We start from the raw sequence: 6,000 nt of genomic DNA, 5'->3' as shown, positions 1-6,000 counted from the left end.
ATAATCGGCACTTCAAAGTCCACCTCACAATCCAATATGACAAAGTCGGCCAGCAGTATAAACTTATCCACCCGGACAAGTACATCATCAATTATGCCCAAAAGTCGCTTCATCGATCGATCCGCCATTTGAAGTCTAATTGAAGTGGGTCGAGGTTGTCCAATTCCCAAAGTCTTGAAGAGCGAGTACGACATCAAATTTATGCTAGCCCCCAAGTCACAAAGGGCCTTGGCAAAATCCGCACTTCTGATAGTACAAGGGATAGTAAAAGCTCCGGGGTCCTCAAGCTTGGGTGCCATTGAATGCACTATGAAACTCACTTGATGAGTCATTTTAATTGTTTCACACTCCATCGACCTGTTCTTTGTTACCAATTCTTTCATGAACTTAGCTTACCCCGGCATTTGCTCAAGTGCCTCCACCAAAGGCACATTGATTGTGAGGCTCTTTATCATGTCAATGAACTTTTTGAATTGATTGTCACTCTTTTGCTTTGCTAACCGTTGAGGATAAGGTGGAGGTGGCCTAGGCAAAGGTGCCTTGGCCTTTGGTACAACTGGCTTGGGCATGTCAATTGCGTGTTCCCTAGATGGGTTCACGGCATCTTGAGTCTCTACCTCGGCTTCATCATCAATATCAATCTGCACATCATTGTTCACATTTTGATTAACCACATTATCAACAATCAAAGGTACATCATCATCCTGTAACTCAACATCTTCATCCATAACTTGCTTTTGCTTTGAGGCATTCACATCAACGCCTCTCCCACTTCTTGTTGTAACCGCCATCACATGATTATTATTCCCACCCTTCGGGTTCACTACCGTATCACTTGGTAGCGCACCCTTGGGACGAGTATTCAACGCTTGAGAGATTTGGCCTAATTGCACCTCCAAGTTCCGGATAGATGTATTATGAGAAGCTAATTGGGCATCGGAATCTTGGTTCTTTTTCATCATTTGCTCGAACATGCTTTCAATTCGCCCCATATCACTCCCGGAGGAACTCGGACCTTGAGAAGGAAATGGGGTGGATTGTTCGGTTGTTGGTACATGGGGGGCCTTTGAAAGCCTTGCCCCCGGTTGCCTTGGTTCCCGCTATTGTTCCACCCTCCTTGATTGTTGTTGTTGCCCCAATTATTGTTATTACCATTCCAATTCCCTTGGTTGCTTTGATTACCCCAATTGTTGTTTTGGTTGTTATTATTCCAATTGCCACCACCTTGTTGTTGATTGTTGTTATTCCAATTACCCCCGCCTTGTTGTTGATTTCCCCAATTTCCTTGAGGACGCCATTGTTGATTCGAAGAGTTGCCTCTATTCCCTTGGTAGTTATTGACATATTGGACCTCTTCGCTTTGATCATCATAGCACTCATTTGAATAACCACCACTATCATTGTTGTTGTCATATTGTTCACAATTACCTTGATGATGTTGCCCTCTTTGCCTCCTTTTCAACATAGAAACACCTTTCATTGCATTGACTTGGCGCGAGTTTTGGACTTGTTGCAATTGCGCATTTTCCAATTGATTCATAGTTGTTGTAATCTCGGCAATAGCTTGGCCATGATCGTGCAATTCCTTGTGCAAATAGATGACTGTAGAGTCACCTTGTGGCACATTTGCTCGGCTTTGCCATGCCGAAAAGGTGTCCGCCATTTCATCAAGTACATCACATGCCTCTTGGTAAGAAAGTTTCATAAAGTTCCCTCTAGCCAATTGGTTCACAATGCATTGATTCGTGGTGTTGATGCCCGATAAAAGGTTTGTTGAATCATAGCCTCGGTCATGTCGTTATTAGGGCACTCTTTCACCATTTTTCTATATCTTTACCATATCTCATGCAAAGGTTCCGTTGGCTCTTGCTTGAAGGCTAGAATTTCATCCCGAAGAGCCGCCATATGACTTGGAGAAAAGAACTTGGCAATAAATTTGTCCACCAATTCATCCCAAGTTGTAATAGAATGATTGAGGAGCCTTTCTAACCAATCCAATGCTTTACCCCGAAGAGAGAACGGGAAAAGCCTCAATCTCAATGCATCCTCGGACACGTTTGTCTGCTTGCTACCCCAGCATGTATCCACGAACCCCTTCAAGTGCTTGTAGGCATTTTGATCGGAGGCGCCCGTGAAATACCCTCTTTGCTCGAGCAAGGTCAACATAACATTTGTGATTTGAAAGTTCCCCGCCCGGATTCGGGGAGGCACAATAGCACTGGCATATCCTCGATTTGGTAAAACTCTGGGAGCCACTCTCTACGGTTACGGATGAGGGTCTGGAATATTGTTGTTCTCATTTGCATTTATATTGGCATTTCGGCCCCTCCGTGGAACTTGAGGTAAGACCTCATCTTGTTCTAGACCCTCTACCTCCTCCCCCGTTATCACGTTGCCGAGAGGGTCATTTGCATTAAGAGCCATTTGTACCTGATTGATCAACACAAACAAAATTAGTAAACAAGAAGGAAAGAGAAGCAAAACACAAAACTAAATAAACAGATAGTCAACACCGTAAGCTCCCCGGCAACGGTGCCAAAAAGGTGATCACTGCCAACTCAACGCTACATTAAGATAGGTAGAGCGGGTCGCAATAGCTTTTACCCGATATGAGAGTCGGGATCAAATTCCTCAGGGAGCTAGTAGTGGAGTTGGATTGTCTGTCTATCCTATAGATGTGTTTGTACTCCTAATGTCACTTCAAACATTTTTGGGTTTTCGAATTATAACTATTTTTATAAAATTATCGATTAACACTAAATTATGCTACGAGAATATTGCTAAGTTGTATCGAATGGGAAGAAGGGCACTAGGGTCGTGACACTACCTAGGTGGCTAATTGACGGGTAGATGTTACTAAGGTTCGATTGATATAATTGGGGCTTATGCTATAACCGTTGCACAATTTTACCCACTCTCACACCTCTCGGTAGAGAAAGTGACTTTGCCCAATTGACTCTCTTGAGACCAAATGGGTAGGCAAATTAGACCAAACAACTAGGGTTCAAGTAGGGTAATTACTCTCTCGAGGTTTAACCCGTTAATTGGGACTATCATTTCTCATGAGTCCATCCCAATTCCTTGTTGGGTCAATTTTGGGATTATAGACTCTCTTTCTCAAGAAGAGTTAAACCCACAAAGCTTGAATCAGTGTTTGCAACCACCAATTCTAGATTAAAACATAAAATCAACCCAAATAGCAAACACTCATAGTCAATCTAACACTAGATGGCAACACCCATCAATTGCCCACACTAGGGTTGAGCCACAACCCTAGCTAATGGGTTTAGCTACTCATGCTAGATAAAGAAATTGAAGAAATAGATGAAGAACTAAGCATATTAATTAATTGCTAAAATTAAATTACAAGAATCTATCGTAAATGTAAAGCAAAAGTGCCAAAAATGGCTACAAAATATGTTCTCACAAGCGCAACTTTCCACTCATATATCTGATTACCTAAAAAATGGTAAAATGTTCTATTTATACTAGGCTGGAAAAACTAGACAAAAATAGCCCTACGAGGTCAGTGCGGGCCACATTAAAAGGACCGCGGCCGCACTGGGCTCACTCCTGCTTCTTTGAACTTGGACTCCGCGGACCGCGTAGAACGGACCGCGGCCGCGGAGGGAGCTGGCGGGTCCGTGCAACCACGACCGCGGACCGCATGGCACTGGCTTTGCAAACTTCATCTCTCTGAACCTCATGACCGCGGACCGCATAAAAGAGTAGTGTGGCCGCGGAGCCTTCACCGCGTACCGCGAGATGTGTACTACGACCGCGCTTCTTCTAGCCTGATTCACCAACTCTCTGAACCACCTAGTGCGTCCGCATTCCACTTTGCGCGGTCCGCACTAGGCCTTCTTTTCTTAAATTTCTTGGTCTTTGATACTTGAGCAGGTTTCACTCCTTTTTGAGCCGATCTTTGATATTTCATCACTTTGTCGATCAAACCTGTGATCAAACATAACTTGTGAGCCTTTTAGGACTATTTTGTAACAATATATGATCAAAGCATAGGCAAGTAGGGGCATAAAACATGTTAAAATCCTAACTTATCACTGAGTTCCGTCTCTTTGCTGATTTTGTTGATTTTGTAAGTTTTGGTTGTTGTCGTTGACGTTCGACATGATTTTTTTATACAAAAGAACAGATTTGGAAAGTGAGAAGATTATCAGATTCTCGGTAACAGAACCAATTTGTTTAACCAAAAAATAGGAATTTCGGTCAAAGCTTATTTTTAGAAGAACTCGGGTTACTGATAATCAAGTAAAGAAGTAATTGTGTAACGAGAAAGGAAAAATTAGACTGAGAAGTAGCCGAGTAGCCAATATAAAGCAATGTAAATAAGTATGTTCCAATAATCATCAGTGTGTCCTTACAAATGTTATTTCTCCTCCTTTTATAGCAATTCCTAAGTATAACGTTTCTTCCCTTTCATAATCGAGTCATTATGAACATTTAATGACATTGATAAAATGTTATAATTGGCAATCGTAACTATTTCGTGAAGATTATGTAACGTTTCCTATCATTTATGCTCATTAATTGAAGATTTAGCGAATCTACACTTTTTGATGTCTTGGTTCATTCCACCGGTGTCTTTTCAAATTATGAAGAGACCCGAGAAACTGCTCCTTCTTGTCCTCTAGACACTTTGCTCATACCTATTAAGACTCATGCCTCTTTAAGTACTCTTTGCCAGCTGTCACTCTTCTAATAATCCATGTGTCTTGATATGTCAGCCACATAATTAATTTCAAGTGTAAAATTAATTTTCCCCAATACGAGTATGCCTGCTGTTAATCCTAGTATAATGAGGAAAGGTCCAAGACTTACAAGATTCCAACAATTATAACTCATCTCCCCTTTCACTAAAGCTGATGTGGTACAAGCATTAAAGGGAATATGAGATTCTAAGGCTCCAGAAGGGGATAGATTTAATGCTTACTTCTACAAAAAGGCATGGAACTTGATTGGAGAGGATGTTACAAAGGCTGTACTGAAATTCTTCAATGAGGGTTTCATATACAAGCCAATAAACAGTACCTCAATCATACTGATTCCCAAAGTAAAGAATCCTTCTTCCATCAAGCAGTATCGACCAATTTCATGTTGTACTATTATATACAAAATTATCTCAAAGATGATCACAAGCCAGCTGCAACCAGTGATGGACTCCTTAATAGACATGAGTCAAGCAACATTTGTACTAAGAAGAGTGCTGAACGATAATATCCTATTGGGACATGAACTTGTAAAAGGATATGGAAGGAAAGCAATTTCACCCAGGTGTATGATCAAGATTGATATGCAAAAAGCGTATGATTCTTTAGAGTGGGGGTTTTCTTGAGCAGGTTCTCACAGAACTGAATATCCCAGAGAAATTCCTACACGGATCATGACATGTGTAACTACAGTATCCTGTTCTATTGTTATAAATGGCAAGCCAATAACTCCCTTCGATGCTAAAAGAGGAGTCAGACAAGGGGATCCACTGTCGCCATATCTTTTTGTCCTGGCCATGGAATACTTGACCAGAATTTTAAAGACTTTGAAGGACAGACCTGACTTTAACTATCATCCCTGATGTGGGAAGCTGGACATTGTGCAACTCAGCTTTGCAGATGATTTGTTGCTATTTTGTAGATGTGATGTGGTGTCCATTCAACTGCTTTATGAGTGTTTTCAACACTTCTCCATCTCCTCAGGACTAATTGCAAACCAAGACAAAAGTTGTATATATTTTGGAGGGGTACCAGTGGATGTTCAGCAACAGATTAACCAATGCCTAGGCTTCTCCACAGGCACACTACCATTCAGATACTTGGGGATTCCATTAAGTGCCAAAATATTATCTATAGCTTAGTGTCAATCCCTACTGGATAAGATGCTCACCAGAGTTAAGCATTGGACAACAAAGTTCCTATCTTATGCAAGAAGGTTACAATTGATCAAAAGTGTTCTGATTACCATCCAATCCTTTTGGTCACAAATCTT

This window comes from Nicotiana sylvestris, chromosome 11, assembly GCF_000393655.2.
Source record: "Nicotiana sylvestris chromosome 11, ASM39365v2, whole genome shotgun sequence".
NCBI lineage: Eukaryota > Viridiplantae > Streptophyta > Magnoliopsida > Solanales > Solanaceae > Nicotiana > Nicotiana sylvestris.
The sequence above is the reverse complement of the archived record's forward strand: the minus strand, read 5'-3'. Positions refer to the sequence as shown.